The sequence below is a fragment of the Palaemon carinicauda genome, chromosome 23 (genome assembly GCF_036898095.1).
Source record: "Palaemon carinicauda isolate YSFRI2023 chromosome 23, ASM3689809v2, whole genome shotgun sequence".
In the NCBI taxonomy this organism is placed as follows: Eukaryota; Metazoa; Arthropoda; class Malacostraca; order Decapoda; family Palaemonidae; genus Palaemon; species Palaemon carinicauda.
In genome coordinates this window covers 71,572,640-71,593,122 of record NC_090747.1, presented here as the reverse complement: position 1 = coordinate 71,593,122, position 20,483 = coordinate 71,572,640, and the positions used below count along the sequence as shown (strand labels likewise).

Below are 20,483 nucleotides of genomic sequence, written 5' to 3'. Positions count from 1 at the left end.
ACTCCGCTATTGCTGGAATAGTGGCATCAAGGGGAGAGATACCCCTTCCACGACACCAACCACAGAAGGTTCTCCACTTCGCCTGGTAGACTCCTGCGGATGACTTTCGCAGGTGTCGAGACATCCTTTCCGCAACTTGTTGCGAAAAGCCTCTCTCTGTGAGGAGATGCTGGATAGTCTCCAGGCATGAAGCCGAAGCGATGCTACGGCTTTGTGGAAGATGTTGGCGTGTGGTTCCTTGAGTAGCTCGTGTCGAGGAGGGAGTTCTCTCGGGAGTTCCGTCAGGAGCTGCAGAAGGTCCGAGAACCACTCTGCGTGATGCCATAGCGGAGCTATTGAGGTCATTGACAGGTTGACAGATATTCTGCTCTTGTTGAGCACCCTTCTCATCAGACAGAACGGGGGAAAGGTGTAAATTTCGATGTTGTCCCACCATTGTTGGAAGGCATCTTGCCAGAGTGCCTTGGGGTCCGGGACTGGGGAGCAGTACAGGGGGAGCTTGAAATTCAAGGCTGTCGCGAACAGATCCACCGTCAGGGAACCCCACAAAGTCAGGACTTTGTTGGCTACTAGAGGATCCAAAGACCACTCGGTACTCACTATCTGGGATGCTCTGCTCAGACTGTCGGCGAGCACATTCCTTTTGCCCGGAATGAAGCGAGCCCATAGTGGAATCGAGTGGACTTCAGTCCATCTCAATATCTCAACTGCAAGATGGGATAGCTGATGTGAAAAGGTACCTCCCTGGTTGTTGATGTAAGCCACTACCGTGTTGTTGTTGCTCATCACCACCACGGAGTGACCCGCCAGGTACTATTGGAACTGTTGAAGAGCCAGATAGACGGCCTTCATCTCTAGCAGGTTCATGTGGAGGCACTTTTCTGATTCTGACCATAGGCCTGAGGTCCTGTGGTTCAGAACGTGGGCCCCCCACCCTTCTTTTGAGGCGTCCGAGAACAGCATCAAATCCGGGGGGAGGACGAGAAGAGCCACTCCCTTTCGGAGGTTTTCGTCTGTCACCCACCATTGAAGGTCCGTCCGTTCCGCAGGACCCATTGGGACCAAAATGTCCGGGGAATCGTGACCTTGATTCCACCGAGACTTGAGCCGCCATTGCAGGGATCTCATCCTGAGGCGCCCATTTGGAACTAGACGGGCCAGAGAGGAAAGGTGACCGAGGAGACGTAACCACGATTGGGCTGGGAGTTCTTCTCGTCTGAGGAAAGGATCTGCGACCCTCCTCAGCCTTGCTATCCTGTCGTCTGATGGAAAGGCTTTGTGGAGATTGGTGTCCAAGATCATGCCTAGATATACCAGTCGTTGAGATGGAAGCATAGAAGACTTCTCGAGATTTAGCATGATCCCTAGATCTTGGCAAAGTCTCAGAAGCTTGTCTCGGTGTCGAAGAAGGGTCGACTCCGAGTCTGCTAGGATCAGCCAGTCGTCCAGATAATGGAGTAGACGAATGCCGATCCTGTGTGCCCACGAAGAGATCAGGTGAACACTCTGGTGAAAACTTGAGGTGCTGTGGAGAGACCGAAATACAGCACCTTGAACTGGTAGATCTTGTTGTCTAAGCTGAATCTTTAGTACTTCCTTGAAGACGGATGGATTGGGATCTGGAAGTACGCGTCCTTCAGATCTAGTGTACACATGAAGTCTTGTGGTCTCACTGCAAGTCTGACCGTGTCTGCGGTCTCCATGCTGAACGGAGTTTGTTTGACAAACATGTTCAGAGCTGAGAGGTCGATGACTGGTCTCCAGCCTCCAGACGCCTTCTTTACAAGAAAGAGTCGACTGAAGAAGCCTGGGGACCCGTCGACGACCTCTTGGAGAGCATCCTTCTTTAACATGGTCTTGACTTCTGCCCGTAGGGCTAGCCCCTTTGCCGATCCCATGGCATAGGAGCTCAACGACACTGGATTCGCTGTCAGGGGAGGAAGAGATGTTATGAACGGGACGCGATATCCTTGACTGATTACAGAAACCGTCCAGGAATCGGCCCCGAGTTGCAGCCACCTGATTGTGCAACTTTGTAGGCATCCCCCCACTGGTGGACATGCAGGGGACTGCGAATCCTAGCGTTTGCGGCCTCGGCCGCTCCCCCTAGGATTCTTGCCTCTCCTGTCTTTGACAGGAAAGGGCTGCTGTTTGGAAACCGTTGTCTTCGCTGCCGCTGCCGGTTTCGTCGTTTTGGACTGGCGAGGTTGTTGTTGAGGTGCTGGAGGTTTGTAGGGCTTCGATGTGAGAGCCCTTTGGAGGAGAGAATCCTGATTGGATTTCCTCCACCTCTCAGCTGCCTGTTCCACGTCCTTGGGCTCAAACAGGCTCTTTCCCATAAGGGAAGAGTGTCTGAGCTTGCTGACTTCGACGGTTGAGACCTTCAAATAGAACCTCTCTACCACCGCATCACGTCGTTTCAAGATCGAATTGGCCCACAGAGCGTGGGCGCACAGGGGATATCTGGCACTTAAGGGACTTTCCCACATTGCGAGCAAGCCCCTTTTGCCCCGAAGGGACCGGTGCCCGTTTGAAAACGGGGGGCGTGACAGCGCGTCAGCTGCCAGGAACGGAGAAGGAAGGTCAGCAGGTCTGGCAGGCGGAGGAGATCGCGAACGATGTGCAGAGAGGTCCAGTGATACAGCTGCAATGGTCAAAGCACGGTGAGGAGGATCCTCTGCGGGGGACTGAGAAGGCGCCTCCTAACTCACTTGTGGGGAGAAGGAAGGCTTCTACGGCGAAGAGGAAGATGAGCCTAGCGTCGGATACGTCTTCTGGGGGCATCAGGAACACCATCGTCAGTCCTCCGAAGAGGGGGAGAAACACCTGCAAGAGAGACCGTTGGACTTGACCCCTCCCTCGAAGGATGTTCGGAGGGGGGAACCAAGCCTTCAGCAACATCAGCACCCAAGGCAGAGGTTTGACCCAACTAGCCGGAAGCCTCTGCCACAACAACGTCGACGATATACAGAGGGTCAACCTCCGCTATTACCGGCGACTGTTTGACAGCTGCTCCCAACTGGATAAGGTCAAACAGGGCTTCCCTGGAGGGCAAACCCTTAAGCCCCAAGGAAGCCCAAAGCTACAATAAATCATCATTAGCAACATTCATTGATAATTCCTCCCCCGGAGGAGGAGGAGGAGCTGCCTCGCTATGGGAGGCAACTCCCTCTCCCGAACCCCGAGGTCGGTTAACACAAGTATGGCCTACGCTACCACTCGACGGCCTCTCGGGAGAGACCGATCGAGTGGGAGCTTCGGAGGAGGTTCGGGCAACGAAAGAAGAGTTCTTGGAGATTTCCTTCTTCAAGGAGATCCTTGAAGGAGAAAGATCCCGCTTGGACTTCTTCTTTCGGCGCCGGGAAAACCTCTCCCACTGGGAGGTAGACCACTCCCTACACTCACAACAAACTTTATCCTTATCACACCGTTGGCCCCTGCAGAATGGACACAAGGTGTGAGGGTCCGTCTCGACCGCCGACATATATGTCCCACAAGGGCAGTCTGGTAATCCGGGGCATTTCTGCATGATAAAGAGAGAGGCCAACTTTCAAACACACAACTGAAAGAAAAAGCAGAAAAGATTAAGGCTGTCAATACGCGAGGGTGAGAGCAGACACATCTGTTCATCACCCGAGCCAGAAACAAAGCGAACTAGTTTACCGGTGTGTGAGGGGGGAAGGGTAGCTAACTACTCCTCCCCTAGCGAGGGGGTAGTAAACCCTCGTTGAAAATTTATTGGCTCGTCATTTCAGCTACGCCGAAAGTGATACCCTATTTAAATAACGTGGTTTGTATTTCGGTTAGGGAACAACTACTTTTTGTATGCAATCATCAGCTGACCTTTTGAGCAAATTGAAGACCACCAAAATATCTACGTATATTATCCTCAATGTCGTTTTACAACAGCCTTTCCCACCCCTCCACTTCAATTCGTGCAAGACTACCGTTACAAGATATCTACCTGAATGGAGCTCAATCAATTTTGAAATTTAGTGAAATTTCATCTAGTTCCCCATACTAGTCCCGCTGCGTCTCTATTGGGGAGGAAGGGAGGGCCTTTAATTTATATATTCACCGGGTAAGTATATTCAAAAATTTATTTTATAATTAAAATATCATTTTTAAATATTTAACTTAGCCGGTGAATATATAATAGCTGATTCACACCCAAGGCGGTGGGTAGAGACCAGAGTTAATTAAGTTTACAGCGTATAAGCTAAGAGTTTTTGACAGTTATCAATATAACAAAATCAAAATATATAGGTACCTGGTAAGGAAGTTGACTTAGACGATTACTCTGCCTTATAAGTCTGTCTTCCTCACGAAGCCCAGCGATCCTCTTAGGATGCTGAAAGACTCCCAGGAGCTGAAGTATCAAGGGCTGCAACCCATACAACAGGACCTCATCAAACCCTAATCTGGGCGCTCTCAAGAAATGACTTTGACCACCCGCCAAATCAACAAGGATGCGAAAGGCTTCTTAGCCTTCCGTACATCCCAAAAAACAATATTAAAAAACATTTCAAGAGACAGATTAAAAAGGATATTGGAATTAGGGTAATGTAGTGGTAGAACCCTCACCCACTACTGCACTCGCTGCAACGAATGGACCCAGTGTGTAGCAGTCCTCGTAAAGAGTCTGGACATCTTTTAAGTAAAATGACGCGAACACTGACTTGCTTCTCCAAAAAGTCGCGTCCATAATACTTTGCAGAGATTTATTTTGCTTGAAGGCCACGAAGGTTGCTATAGATCTAACTCCGTGCGTCTTAACCTTAAGCAAACATCGGTCTTTCTCATTCAAGTGAGAATGAGCTTCTCGTATTAAAAAATCTGATAAAATATGACAAAGCATTCTTTGACATAGGCAATGATGGTTTCTTAACTGAGCACCAAAATGCCTCAGATTTACCTCGTAATGACTTAGTACGAGCTAAATAGAACTTAAGAGCTCTAACAGGACATAACACTCTTTCCAGTTCGTTGTCGTTGCCTACTATCTCTGATAAGCAAGGAATATCAAAAGATTTAGGCCAAGGACGAGAAGGCAGTTCATTTTTGGCCAGGAAACCAAGTTGAAGAGAACAAGTGGCTTTTTCTGTAGAAAAGCCGATGTTCTTACTGAAGGCATGAAGTTCACTGACCCTTTTAGCCGAAGCCAAGCACATTAGGAAAAGTGTCTTGAGAGTGAGATCCTTCAGGGAGGCTGAATGTAATGGCTCAAACCTGTCTGACATGAGGAACCTTAGGACCACGTCTAAGTTCCATCCAGGAGTTGCCAAACGACGTTCCTTAGAGGTTTCAAAAGACTTAAGGAGATCTTGTAGATCTTTATTGTTGGAAAGATCTAAGCCTCTATGCCGAAAGACCGAAGCCAACATGCTCCTGTAGCCCTTGATCGTGGGAGCTGAAAGGGAGCGAACTTTTCTCAGTCTCGGAAGACTTCCCACTTCGACTGGTATACTCTAATGGTAGAAGCTCTCCTCGCTCTTGCAATCGCACTGGCTGCCTCCTTCGAAAAGCCTCAAGCTCTAGAGAGTCTTTCGATAGTCTGAAGGCAGTCAGACGAAGAGCGGGGAGGCTTTGGTGTACATTCTTTACGTGGGGCTGACGTAACAGATCTACTCTTAGAGGAAGACTCCTTGGAAAGTCTACCAGCCATCGAAGTACCTCGGTGAACCATTCTCTCGCGGGCCAGAGGGGAGCAACTAACGTCAACCTTGTCCCTTCGTGAGAGGCGAACTTCTGCAGTACCTTGTTGACAATCTTGAATGGTGGGAATGCATATAGGTCCAGATGAGACCAATCTAGAAGAAATGCGTCTATGTGTATTGCTGCTGGGTCTGGGACTGGAGAGCAATAGATTGGAAGTTTCTTGGTCATCGAGGTTGCAAAGAGGTCTATGGTGGGTTGACCCCAAGTCGCCCAAAGACTTGCACACGTCCTTGTGGAGGGTCCATTCCGTAGGAATTACCTGACCCCTCCAACTGAGGCAGTCTGCTAAGACGTTCAAGTCGCCCTGGATAAACCTCGTTAACAGGGAGATGCCTCGATCTCTTGACCAAATGAGCAGGTCCCTTGCGATCTCGTACAGCGTCAGGGAGTGGGTGCCTCCTTGCTTGGAAATGTATGCCAAGGCTGTGGTATTGTCGGAGTTGATCTCTACCACTTTGTTTCGAAGGAGACTCTCGAATTTCATCAAGGCCAGGTGGACTGCCAAAAGCTCCTTGCCGTTGATGTGCATGCTCCTCTGACTTGAGGTCCACAGACCTGAGCATTCCCGACCGTCCAGGGTCGCACCCCAACCCAAATCCGACGCGTCTGAGAATAGTACGTGGTTTGGGTTCTGAACTGCTAGGGAAAGTCCCTCTCTCAGACTGATATTGTCGTTCCACCAATTCAGGCATGCCTTTACTGGTTCGGAGATCGGGATTGAGACCGTCTCTAATGTCTTGTCCTTTTTCCAGTGAAAGGCTAGATGGAACTGGAGAGGTCGAAGGTGTAGCCTTCCTAGCGAGACAAACTGCTCCAGGGATGATAGAGTTCCTACTAGACTCATCCAATTCCTGACTGAGCATCGTTCTCTCTTCAACATCAGTTGGACTTTGAGCAGGGCTTGCTCTATTCGGGGGGCAGACGGAAAAGCCCGAAAAACTGGACTGCGAATCTCCATCCCTAAATACAGTATAGTTTGGGATGGAATCAGCTGGGACTTTTCTAGGTTGACCAAAAGTCCCAATTCCTTGGTCAGATCCAATGTCCAATGAAGATCCTGCAGACAGCGATGACTGGACGAGGCTCTGAGAAGCCAGTCGTCCAAGTACAGGGAGGCTCGGATTCCCGATAAATGGAGGAATTTTGCTACATTCCTCATAAGCCTCGTAAACACGAGAGGAGCAGGACTTAGGCCAAAGCACAGGGCCCGAAACTGGTATACCACATTGTTGAAAACAAACCTCAGAAACAGTTGGGAATCTGGGTGTATGGGGATGTGGAAGTATGCGTCTCTTAGGTCGAGAGAGACCATCCAGTCTCCCTTTCTGACCGCTGCTAAGACTGATTTCGTGGTCTCCATGGTGAACTTTGTCTTCGTAACAAAGACGTTGAGTGCACTGACGTCTAGCACCGGTCTCCAACCTCCTGTCTTCTTCTGTACTAGGAAGAGACGGTTGTAAAACCCCGGTGATTGAAGGTCCGAGACTTTCACCACCGCTCCCTTCTCTAGCAAAAGAGACACTTCTAGGTTCAGGGCTTGTCTCTTTGACTCCTCTCGGTACCTGGGAGAGAGGTCGATGGGGGAAGTCGCTAGAGGAGGTTTGCGTACAAATGGAATTTTGTACCACTCTCTGAGCAACCTCACAGATTGTTGGTCTGCGCCCCTCTTCTCCCAGGCCTGCCAGAAGTTCTTCAGTCTGGCTCCTACTGCTGTCTGAGGCTGCGGGCAGTCAGACTCTGCCACGTGAGGACTTGGCTCCTCTCTTCTTTCCTCTCTTTCCCTCGACACGAGTACTACCCCTGCTGGGAGCTCTGCCACGAAAGGGCGGAATAAATCTGGACGCCGGAGTGTCTATCCTAGGTCTAGCAGAAAAGGATGTAGAAGGAGTCCCTTTGCGAGCAGAGGACGCCACCAAGTCATGGGTGTCCTTCTGCACGAGTGAAGAAGCTATGTCCTTAACCAATTGTTGCGGGAACAAAAACTTTGATAAAGGAGCAAAGAGCAGTTCAGATCTCTGACAGGGAGTAACTCCTGCCGAAAGAAAAGAGCAAAGGGACTCTCGCTTCTTTAAGACTCCCGACGTAAAAGATGAGGAGAGCTTGTTGGAACCATCGCGGATGGCTTTATCCATACAGGACATAATCAGTAAGGAGACATCTCTATCAGCCGGATGAGATTTTCCTACTTAAGGCTCCCAAAGACCAGTCAAGGAAGTTGAAAACTTCAAAGGCTCTATAAATGCCTTTCAGCAGATGGTCAAGGTCCGAGGAGGACCAACTAATCTTCGAGCGTCTCATGGCTAGGCGGCGGGGAGAGTCTACAAGGCTTGAGAAGTCACCCTGGGCAGAGGCAGGGACTCCCAAGCCGAGAACTTCTCCCGTGGCATACCAGACGCTCGATCTAGACGAGAGTTTCGACGGAGGGAAGGCAAATGCCGTCTTCCCCAAACTCCTCTTGGTTTCCAACCAGTCGCCTAAAAACCGTAAAGCTCTCTTGGAAGAGCGAGAGAGCACAAGTTTTGTAAAGGCTGGCATGTTAGCAGGTAAGCCTAGAGCAAACTCAGACGGTGGCGAGCGAGGAGCAACAGCGACGAAGTGATCGGGAAACAACTCCTTAAAAATTAACATGACTTTTTTAAAGTCCATTGATGGAGGAACTGATCTAGGTTCGTCTACATCCGAAGGATGATCATCATGCTGAGGGTCAGCAACGTCCTCATCTGACAACTGCTGAGTAACAAGCAAAGGGGTTGGCAAAGCTTGACACGCAGAGTCCACACGCACTGGTGCATTAGTAGCAGTCCAGGACGCAACGTCATGTAACTGCTTAACAGTCTGTGAACTGTCAACAACAACAGGAGCGGGAGGACGCTCGACGTCAACTCGAGACTGTTTTGACTGCCTAGTCTGAGCAGTCAAAACAACTCTAGACTGCGGTGGTTGACGCTCAGCGTCAAAACAAGTCAACTCCGATGGTTGGCGAACGTCCTGAACGTCAACAGGAGCATTAGGAAGTGGCCTAACGTCCAAATGCGGGTGAAAATCAACACGTGACCGCATCGAGTGAGGCTCTACATAGCGTGACTGACGTGACTTAGCTACGCCAACGTCAACAGGACGAGCAAAGGTTCGTTTGGGCGGCTGAAGGCCAGGATCTCGATGAGATAAACGGCGAGGATCAACGTGAACCTTATCGGCAGAATAGTCTTCCATAAGGGAGGCAAGCTTAGACTGCATGTCTTGCAGTATAACCCATTTAGGATCAACGGGAATGGGTGCGGTAAACGACGGGGTTAACGTCTGAGACGGCACAACCTTGCCTACAGCAAGACTCTCTAAGCCTGTGTAACGTTGCTGCTTAGGCGGCGAGCAGTCATCCGATGACTGCAATGGGTCAGAACTGTCCCAATGACTGCATCCAGGACGCTGGACCTGTCCTGAAGGGACCGACTTTCGCTTAAGGGGCCTAGAAACCTTGCTCCATGGTTTCTTATGCGAAAAGCCTTCGGATGACGAGGAGAAAATGGGCTCTCTCGTCTTATGGTAGGGGCGATCTTGGTGAGACACGCCTGATACCATAGAGGGAACGTCTGTTCGCTGATCAAGGCCTCTCGAACCCATAAGTCGTACGACATTACTTCTCCCCTGGGCTTGGGAGCTTGCAAGAGGTCTCGGACTAGGTGAACGACAGGCACGAACAGACGAACCCTCGGTCGCAACACTGTTCACAAAACTTTGCGCACTAATCACTTTCCCACTATTTTCCGCTGTGGCACTCTGACACTTAAGCTCTCTAACGTCAGCCATGAGTTGATTACGATCAGTTGCTAACGCTTCAACTCTTTCACCCAAGGCATGAACTGCACGTAACATGTCTTGCATTGATGGTTCCTGAGTGCCGGAAGGGGGGTTAGGTACAACCACTACAGGGGAAGGATTAGGATCAGGGGCATGTGGAGAGGAAAAATCTACTGACCTAGAGGAACTCCTCCTTACCCTATCTCTCTCTAGCTTACGAGAATACTTGTCGTATTCGAGCCAATCGAATTCCGAAAGGCCCACGCATTCCTCACACCGATCTCCCAATTGACAGGTTTTACCCCGACAATTGGAACACACAGTATGTGGGTCGAGAGAGGCCTTTGGAAGACGCCTATTACATTCCCTAGCATTACACTTACGAAATCTAGGGGCTTGTGAAGCGTCAGCCATTTTGAATTAGTCAAAGAAAGTCCAAAAAACAATCCAAGTCATCAACAATTAAATCTGTCCAATAAAGAGTTCAAGAGTTTAAGTTGAGGAAAAACACCTGCACTGCGAAAGCTCAAACCAAAATGAAGTACTTCACCAAATATGTTGAGAAAAATGATATTTTAATTATAAAATAAATTTTTGAATATACTTACCCGGTGAATATATAATAGCTGCAACTCTGCGGCTCGACAGACACATACATAAAAAACTCGCGAGCGATCGCTATGCAGGTTGCGGGTGTGCCCACCAGCGCCAACTGTCGGCCAGATACCACTCTCGGATGTAAACAAAACCTTCAATTTCTTCTCGTCCCACTGCGTCTCTATTGGGGAGGAAGGGAGGGTCGTTTAATTTATATATTCACCGGGTAAGTATATTCAAAAATTTATTTTATAATTAAAATATCATTTTTAAATATTTAACTTAGCCGGTGAATATATAATAGCTGATTCACACCCAAGGAGGTGGGTAGAGACCAGAGTTAAATATGTTTACATCGTATAAGCTAAGAGTTTTTTCATTTTGACAGTTATCAATATAACAAAACCAAAATAAATAGGTACCTGGTAAGGAAGTCGACTTAGACGATTACTCCTTACGGAGCCCAGCGATCCTCTTAGGATGCTGACAGACTCCTAGGAGCTGAAGTATCAAGGGCTGCAACCCATACAACAGGACCTCATCAAACCCCTAATCTGGGCGCTCTCAAGAAATGACTTTGACCACCTGCCAAATCAACCAGGATGCGAAAGGCTTCTTAGCCTTCCGAACAACCCATAAAAACAAAATTAAAAACATTTCAAGAGACAGATTAAAAGGATATGGAATTAGGGAATTGTAGTGGTTGAGCCCTCACCCACTACTGCACTCGCTGCTACGAATGGTCCCAGTGTGTAGGAGTTCTCGTAAAGAGTCTGGACATCTTTTAAGTAAAATGACGCGAACACTGACTTGCTTCCAATAGGTTGCGTCCATGATACTTTGCAGAGATCTATTTTGCTTAAAGGCCACGGAAGTTGCTACAGCTCTAACCTCGTGCGTCTTAACCTTAAGCAAAGATCGGTCTTCCTCACTCAAGTGTGAATGAGCTTCTCGTATTAACAATCTGATAAAATATGACAAAGCATTCTTTGACATAGGCAAGGATGGTTTCTTAACCGAACACCATAACGCTTCAGATTTGCCTCGTAAAGGTTTAGTACGAGTTAAGTAGAACTTAAGAGCTCTAACAGGGCATAATACTCTTTCTAGTTCATTGCCTACGATCTCCGATAAGCTAGGAATTTCGAAAGATTTAGGCCAAGGACGAGAAGGTAGCTCATTCTTGGCTAGGAAACCAAGCTGCAGAGAACAAGTAGCTTTTTCTGACGAAAACCCGATGTTCTTGCTGACGGCATGAAGCTCACTGACTCTTTTAGCCGAGGCCAAGCATACCAGGAAAAGAGTCTTAAGAGTGAGATCTTTCAGGGAGGCTGAATGTAAAGGCTCAAACCTGTCTGACATGAGGAATCTTAGGACCACGTCTAAATTCCACCCAGGTGTAGCCAAACGACGTTCCTTAGAGGTCTCAAAAGACTTAAGGAGGTCTTGCAGATCTTTATTGTTGGAAAGATCTAAGCCTCAATGCCGGAAGACCGAGGTCAACATGCTTCTGTAGCCCTTGATCGTAGGAGCTGAAAGGGAGCGAACTTTTCTCAGGTATAAGAGAAAATCAGCTATTTGGGCTACAGAGGTACTGGACGAGGATACGGAAACTGACTTGCACCAGTCTCGGAAGACTTCCCACTTCGATTGGTAAACTCTAATGGTAGAAGCTCTCCTCGCTCTAGCAATCGCACTGGCTGCCTCCTTCGAAAAGCCTCTAGCTCTCGAGAGTCTTTCGATAGTCTGAAGGCAGTCAGACGAAGAGCGTGGAGGCTTTGGTGTACCTTCTTTACGTGTGGCTGACGTAAAAGGTCTACTCTTAGAGGAAGACTTCTGGGAACGTCTACCAGCCATCAAAGTACCTCGATGAACCATTCTCTCGCGGGCCAGAGGGGAGCAACTAACGTCAACCTTGTCCCTTCGTGAGAGGCGAATTTCTGCAGTACCTTGTTGACAATCTTGAATGGTGGGAATGCGTAAAGATCTAGGTGAGACCAATCTAGGAGGAAGGCATCTATATGTATTGCTGCTGGGTCTGGGACTGGAGAGCAATAGATTGGAAGCCTCTTGGTCAGCGAGGTTGCAAAGAGATCTATAGTGGGTTGACCCGAAGTCGCCCAAAGTCTCTTGCACACATCCTTGTGGAGGGTCCATTCGGTTGGAATTACTTGACCTTTCCGACTGAGACAATCTGCTAGGACGTTCAAGTCGCCCTGGATGAACCTCGTTACTAGGGAGATGCCTCGATCTTTTGACCAGATGAGCAGGTCCCTTGCGATCTCGTACAGAGTCAGTGAGTGGGTACCTCCCTGTTTGGAAATGTACGCCAAGGCCGTGGTGTTGTCCGAGTTGACCTCCACCACCTTGCCTCGAAGGAGATTCTCGAAGCTTATCAAGGCCAGGTGAACCGCCAAAAGCTCCTTGCTGTTGATATGCATGCTTCTCTGACTCGAGTTCCACAGACCTGAGCATTCCCGACCGTCCAGCGTCGCGCCCCAGCCCAAGTCCGATGCGTCCGAGAAGAGAACGTGGTTGGGTTTCTGAACTGCTAGGGGAAGACCCTCTCGTAGACTGATATTGTCTTTCCACCAAGTCAGACAAGTCTTTATCTTTTCGGAAATCGGGATCGAGACCGCCTCTAGCGTCTTGTCCTTTTTCCAGTGAAAAGCTAGATGGAATTGTAGAGGTCGGAGGTGTAGCCTTCCTAGCGATAACAAATTGCTCCAGGGATGACAGCGTTCCTACCAGACTCATCCAAAGCCTGACTGAGCAGCGTTCTTTCTTCAACATCTTCTGGATGACGAGCAGGGCTTGATCTATTCTGGGGGCCGACGGAAAAGCCCGAAAAACTTGACTGTGAATCTCCATCCCTAAATACAGAATAGTTTGGGATGGGACCAGCTGTGACTTTTCCAAGTTGACTAGGAGTCCCAATTCCTTGGTCAGATCTAGAGTCCAATTGAGATCCTTCAGACAGCGATGACTGGAAGAGGCTCTGAGAAGCCAGTCGTCCAAATAAAGGGAGGCTCGGATGTCCGATAAATGGAGGAATTTTGCCACATTCCTCATAAGCCTCGTAAACACGAGAGGAGCCGTGCTTAGGCCAAAGCACAGGGCCCGAAACTGGTACACCACATCGTCGAAGACGAATCTCAGAAAAGGTTGGGAGTCTGAGTGAATGGGGATGTGGAAGTAAGCGTCCCTTAGGTCTAGAGAGACCATCCAGTCTCCCTTTCTGACCGCTGCTAGGACTGACTTTGTGGTCTCCATGGTAAACTTCGTCTTTGTGACAAAGACATTCAGAGCACTGACGTCTAGCACCGGTCTCCAACCTCCTGTCTTCTTTGATACTAGGAAGAGACGGTTGTAAAACCCCGGTGATTGAAGGTCCGAGACTTTGACCACCGCTCCCTTCTCTAGTAAAAGAGACACTTCCAGTTTCAGGGCTTGTCTCTTTGCTTCCTCTCGGTACCTGGGAGAGAGATCGATGGGGGACGTCGCTAGAGGAGGTCTGCGTACAAAAGGGATTTTGTACCCCTCTCTGAGCAACCTCACAGATTGTTGATCTGCGCCTCTCTTCTCCCAGGCTTGCCAGAAGTTCTTGAGTCTGGCACCTACTGCTGTCTGAAGTTGCGGGTAGTCAGACTCTGCCCCGAGAGGACTTGGATCCTTTCCTCTTTCCTCTCTTCCCTTCGGCACGAGCACCTCCCCTGCTGGAGGCTCTGCCACGAAAGGGCGGGATAAACCTGGACGCTGGAGTGTCTATCCTAGGTCTAGCAGACAAGGCAGGCAAAGGGGGAGCTTTGCGAGCCGAGGACGCAACTAAATCGTGGGTGTCCTTCTGCACTAAAGACAAGGCAATTTCCTTAACTAAGACTTCAGGAAATAAGCACTTAGACAAGGGCGCAAAGAGTAGCTCAGATCTTTGGCATGGCGTCACTCCTGCTGACAGAAAAGAGCACAGAGACTCTCGTTTCTTAAGGACTCCGGACGTGAATGAAGCGGCAAGCTCGTTGGACCCATCGCGGACGGCCTTGTCCATGCAGGACATAATGAGTAAGGAAACATCCCTATCGGCAGATGAGATTTTCCTACTCAGGGCTCCCAAACACCAGTCCAGGAAGTTAAAGACTTCAAACGCCCTAAATATGCCTTTAAGAAGGTGGTCCAGGTCTGAAGGTGACCAACTAATCTTCGAGCGTCTCATGGCAAGGCGACGGGGAGAGTCTACAAGACTTGAGAAGTCGCCCTGGGCAGAGGCAGGAACTCCCAAGCCGAGAACTTCTCCCGTGGCATACCAGACGCTCGATCTAGACGAGAGTTTAGATGGGGGGAAGGCAAATGCCGTCTTCCCTAAACTCCTCTTGGTCTCTAACCAATCGCCTAACAGCCGTAAAGCTCTCTTGGATGAGCGAGAGAGGACGAGTTTCGTAAAGGCTGGCATGGTAGCAGGAACGCCTAAAACAAACTCGGACGGCGGCGAACGAGGAGCCACAGAAATAAAGTGATCAGGGAACAACTCTTTAAAAACAACCATGACTTTTCTAAAGTCCAAAGATGGTGGAACTGCTTTAGGCTCATCTAATTCTGAAGGCTGATCCTCAGGCTGTGGTTCAGCAACGTCCTCATCTGACAGTTCCTCATCTGATAACTGATGAGAAAACGGCAAAGGTGTAGGCAACGTTTGACTCGCAGAGTCCGGACGTACTGGTGCATACGTGACGGAGCAGGACGCAGCGTCCTGAAACTGCTGAACAGTCTGGCAACTGTCAACAACAACAGGTGCGCGTAGACGCACAGCGTCCACCCGAGACTGTTTAGACCGTCTGGGTTGTGCAGTCAAAACCATACCGGGTTGCGGAGGTTGACGCACCGCGTCAAAACAAGTCAACTCTGATGGTTGGTGAACGTCCTGAACGTCACCAATCGCATCAGTGCGTTGCCTAACGTCAACGTGCGGCTGGAAATCCACACTGGATCGCATCGGGGGAGGAACAACCCCAACTGGTTGACGCGAGAAAGCTATACCCACGTCAACAGGACGCACAACAGAACGCTTGGATGGCTGATGGCCAGTAGGTTCAACGGAAACCTTCTCAGCGTTGTAGTCCTCCATCAAGGACGCAAGCTTAGACTGCATGTCTTGCAGTAACATCCATTTAGGGTCTACGGAAGCAGGTGCGGTAACAGATGGGGTTAGCGACTGAGACGGCACAACTTTGCATCTCTTAGGCGGCGAGCAGTCATCAGATGACGGCAACGGGTCCGAACTGTCCCAGTGGCTACATCCGGGACGTTGGACTTGTCCTGAAGGGACCGACTTGCGTTTTAACGGTCTAGAGACCTTGGTCCAAGGTTTCTTACGTGAAACGCCTTCGAACGACGAGGTAAAAGTGGGCTCTCTCGTCTTATGGTAGGGGCGATCTTGACGAGATACGCCTGATACCAAAGAGGGAACGTCTGTTCGCTGATCAAGGCCTCTCGAACCCATAAATCGTACGATATTGCTTCTCCCCTGGGCTTGGGAGCTTGCAAGAGGTCCCGGACTAGGTGGACGACAGGCACGAACAGACGAACCCTCGGTCGCAACACTGTTCACAACACTTTGCGTAACACTTGGCACTTTCCCACTTTCCGCCGTGGCACTTTGGCACTTGAGTTCCTTCACGTCCGCCATGAGTTGATTCCGGTCACTTGCTAAAGCCTCAACTCTCTCCCCCAAGGCATGAATAGCACGCATCATGTCTTGCATAGACGGTTCCTGAGTGCTAGGAGGGGGGTTAGGAACAACCACTACAGGGGAAGGATTAGGTTCAGGGGCATGTGGAGAGGAAAAATCTACGGACCTAGAAGAACTTCTCCTTACCCTATCTCTCTCTAGTCTGCGTGTGTATTTATCAAATTCGATCCAATCGAATTCCGAAAGGCCCACGCATTCTTCACACCGATCTCCCAATTGACAGGTTTTACCCCAACAATTGGAACAAACAGTGTGAGGGTCGAGAGAAGCCTTTGGAAGACGCCTATTACAGTCCCTGGCATTACACTTTCGAAACTTGGGAACTTGAGAAGGGTCAGCCATTTTGAATTAGTCAAGGGAAAATTCAAAAAAACGATCTGAGTCATCAACAAATAATCCGAATCAAAAAAGAGTTCAAGGGTTTATTTTGAAGAAAAACACCTGTACTGCGAAAGCTCAAACCAAATTAAAGTACTTCACCAAATATGATGGGAAAAACTCCAGGTTCTACAGCGAGTAAAAGTACGTCTTGTCGTCAACGTCGACAGAGAAGAAATTGAAGGTTTTGTTTACATCCGAGAGTGGTATCTGGCCGACAGTTGGCGCTGGTGGGCACACCCGCAACCTGCATAGCGATCGCTCGCGAGTTTTTTATGTATGTGTCTGTCGAGCCGCAGAGTTGCAGCTATTATATATTCACCGGCTAAGTTAAATATTTAAAACTCCAGGTTATACAGCGAGTATTGATACGTCTTGTCGTCAAGGTCGACAGAGAAGAATTGAAGGCTTGTTTACATGCATGTGTGGTATCTGGCCGATAGTTGGCGCTGGTGGGCACACCCGCAACCTTCATAGCGATCGCTTGTGAGTTTTTGTGTGCGTTTTCTGTCGAGCCGCTGAGCAGCAGCTATTATATATTCACCGGCTAAGTTAAATATTTAAAAATATATATATATATATATATATATATATATATATATATATATATATATATATATATATATATATATATATATCTATATCCACCAATAAACTGGGACTCCAGTGGGAACTCGGGGTTTTCGGTGGGGAAAACATACTGGGGAAATGGTATATAATAGTAAAAGAAACTAAATTATGTTCTTGGCCATATAATAAATCCATGGAAAACTGCACAAATTATCTATACAGTATCCTATGCAAACAGTATATTTTTCATTTATTTGTTGACATTCTACGGGTCGATTGTATTCACTCCCGTTCGTTCGCATGTACATACCATAATTAGATCTGCACATAAACCTCGTCCTCTTTAATTTTTACCAATAGGATTACTTGTTTTCTTATAACCCCTCCCCATTTTTCCCTACGTCATTCAAGTATTTTTACCCGCGACATTCAAGTATTCTACTTGACCTAATACAACTGTACCCTTCCTTTTATGTAATACCTACATGCAAGTATTACGTTTTATGCAAGATTTACTCATTTTCTTATTAACCTTCCTCATTTTTAACCCCGACGTTCAAGTATTCTTCTTGATCTGACCCTTCTAATATCGTATGTACCCATTCTTTTATTTAATACTCACGTGGGCATATTGTGTTCTACCCTTACCATTCTTCTAATACCGTATGTTTATGCAATACCCACGTGAGCATATATTTCACCCTAGTCATTCAAGTATACTACGATTCTTGACCCCTCTCATAATGTTGTTATTCATTCGTTGATGCAATACCCACTTGTATATTTCTCTTTGTTTAGATACCCCTTTCAACTGTTTTCTCCTTTATTACAACATTTCAATAAATTACCACTAAATAACATTTATTATTCTCTTCATTTTAACTTACTATTTTTTCTTCATACCAGTTGTTATTACCTTATCACACCCAGCTTTCACATAAATACTTTCTCTGAACAAGTTTCCTATGCAAGTTCATTCAAGTTTAATTTGTAGACTCCATTCCGTTTCCATTAACCAATCACGTGCACATACATATGGAAATTTTCCACAGGGCGGTCAATATTTCCCCTCCCCCTTTCCTTATATCTTCAAGTGCTTGCATCAGTCCCTTCCCAAGCCCTTTTCCCTGTAAAACCTTTGTCCGTGTTAAACCTTATATCGTATTCTACTCCTTTTGTGAGCTACAGTATTATGGAACTTCCTATACAAATGTGTAATGGTTGTAGTTATCCGTACTAACAAGCCGCAGGGACGTTTCATGGAAATTACAATGATTCACCAGATGTAATTAACACTTTCACCTCTATCTCCCCCCCCCCCCCCCCCCCGCCACCTCCGATACAGCAACAGTTGCTAGAAGACCAAAGCCTTCGACGTCCCGATCATAAAGTAAGTCATTATTTTTATTTCAAGTTTTATACCTGGTTAGTGAATGCAATTCATTATTAAAGTTATCTTGTTGTTAGCGTGCACAGCTCAACATTACTGCTTGCCAGTACATACAGAGCTTGATGTTTTTATTTTTCGGCAAGTGAAGCGAGCCCACGGTGGAACAAGAACCATTAGATTTAGGGTATAACATTTTGAACAGAAAATATATATTTTCTTGTAGTAATATGATTCTACCAAATTTGTGCTTAATTTCAATCTCAACCAAACAGAAAAATCAGTTTGACTAACTTCTGTGTAAAATGAAGTTAGCTGAACTGGTTATTCTGTTTGCTTGCGATTGAAATGGTCAAATTTGGTTAAATCACGTTATTTACTACAGGAAAACATATAATTTCTGTTTGAAATGTTTCCCCAACCGTAAATAAAATTTTACCAAAAAATTACCATTTGAGGGACATGATATAAAATATAGGTAAACACGATAATTTAATAGTGACCTACCACGATGGCTTGTGCAGCATATCTATTTAGCACTTGCTAAAACAGAGGAGCATTGAGATAATGTTTATTTGCAACCAAAGACCATTTTACAAAAATTATTTAAATCATAGGTCATAATGACCCTTCAATTTCACACAATTTACAAGAACCATATCTTTTTCCAACTAGTTACTTTGCGTTTAGTTTAAATATCTGACCATTAATATTGCTGTAAATTGCTCGTTATCGGCGTTTCCCCAACCAAAAAACCCCTTGCTTTTTACATGGACGGGTAGAACCCATGATTTACCAAAACATTCATAGTCACAAATGGATAAAACATAAACTAACTATGAAAAAAGATAGATGGTTCATATATTTGGCTAAAAATTAAAATACCATATATTTACTAATAAAAGTACCATACAGTATATTTATCACTCCAGCATTCTACATTCTGACCACACTACGCTAAAAGAATTTTCACCCAGATTTATAAGTTAATATTGGCTGGTTATACTAAGGTTTGGATAACATTAGCCTAATGTATACTACTTAATAATGGCAGTAGCAGACAGGATGAATGCCGGTCTACTTTGGGCCGTCCTAAAATGACTTAAGGCTAGTGCGTATTAAAATATTAGAGTCTGCACAGTTGTTACAAATTCGAAGTGATATAAGTACATTCTTTACTTATATACATGAGCCCTACCTGAGTTATTACCTACACCAAATAAACGATTCTTGCAACTGCACTTGTTGTCTTAGTCGGTCTAGTCTGTCATAGTTTGTTTACATTTTTGAAGTTGTTATAAAAATTGATAGAGACGCAAAATGTATTTTGGGTTTTTCATCATTAGAATGGTATTCTCTACAGGGTCCAGAATTTGTGTTTTAATGGGAATTTATACAATAGTAAACATTATTGTGGTCCGGTATATACCAAATAAAGTTTAGGCTTTGTTGTAATCGTTTTGTCACCTATGTATCCTGTGAAAATGTCAAAATTATCGATAGAAAAGAAGGTGGGTATTTGAGACGTTTTCTAAACTACCTCATTTGTCGCGTTAAGCATTTCTAAATTTCCACAATAAGATAATAAATGTTTCATATATGTATTCATGGTGGAAGAAGTAAGGAAAAACTGGAAGATAGTGCAGGATCAAATCATAGGTGTATAAGCCTACTGAGAACAAAAAGTGGTCAATGACAGTGATGACCTAGTTATTTGGAAAATCTGTGAACATGACAAAAACGAATAAAAATTAACTCACCAGAAGCACCAAATTCGAGTTGGAAAGCGGATGCCAACAAAATAAACACCGAATAACTACTGTACAGGCCTACTGTAGAAGCAAAAGTTGACGTACTCGTTTAATAAATGAATAGATACAGTATAACGAATCTTTCCCTCATAAGATTTACAGAGAATCTAAAATCAAAGCAGTAGTAGTTCCGGTCGCCTGTTTAGATAAAATATTTTTCAGGTAAGATAATTCTACTTTTACCATGATCCACTATATTCTATAAGACCTGTACCAATGAAGTCTAAACGTAAAAGCACATTTCTTAACGAAACAAATTATTTACTTCTAAGTTAATGAAACAAAAATTAAAGTACTGTAGTATTTTCTGCAAAAATTATGATTGCATACGAAGAAGTAACTCCACCCAGATAAATGTCAAATTCCTTTGACTCCTTCTCCTCTCAATTCCCAGGGCTATTGCATCTATTCGCCTTTTGCACACTTTCATATACCTTTGGTGTCATCCTTTTCTTTTTATCTGACATATCCACAATAAAGG

General features: G+C 46.4%; 1 protein-coding gene across 2 annotated transcripts in view; it reads right to left on the bottom strand.

Moving 5' to 3' along the window:
• The window catches only part of GAA1 (glycosylphosphatidylinositol anchor attachment 1), a 205,125-nt gene extending 184,937 nt beyond the window's left edge, over positions 1 to 20,188 (bottom strand). Inside the window, exon 1 of one of the 2 annotated variants that reach the window (XM_068347028.1) lies at positions 19,952 to 20,188. The gene's annotated coding sequence lies outside the window, so the exon portion shown is untranslated. Of the gene's footprint in view, positions 1 to 19,389; positions 19,499 to 19,951 lie in introns of those variants that run through there. The other variant, XM_068347027.1, reaches the window with a different exon arrangement.
• Between the last annotated feature and the right edge of the window lie 295 nt (positions 20,189 to 20,483).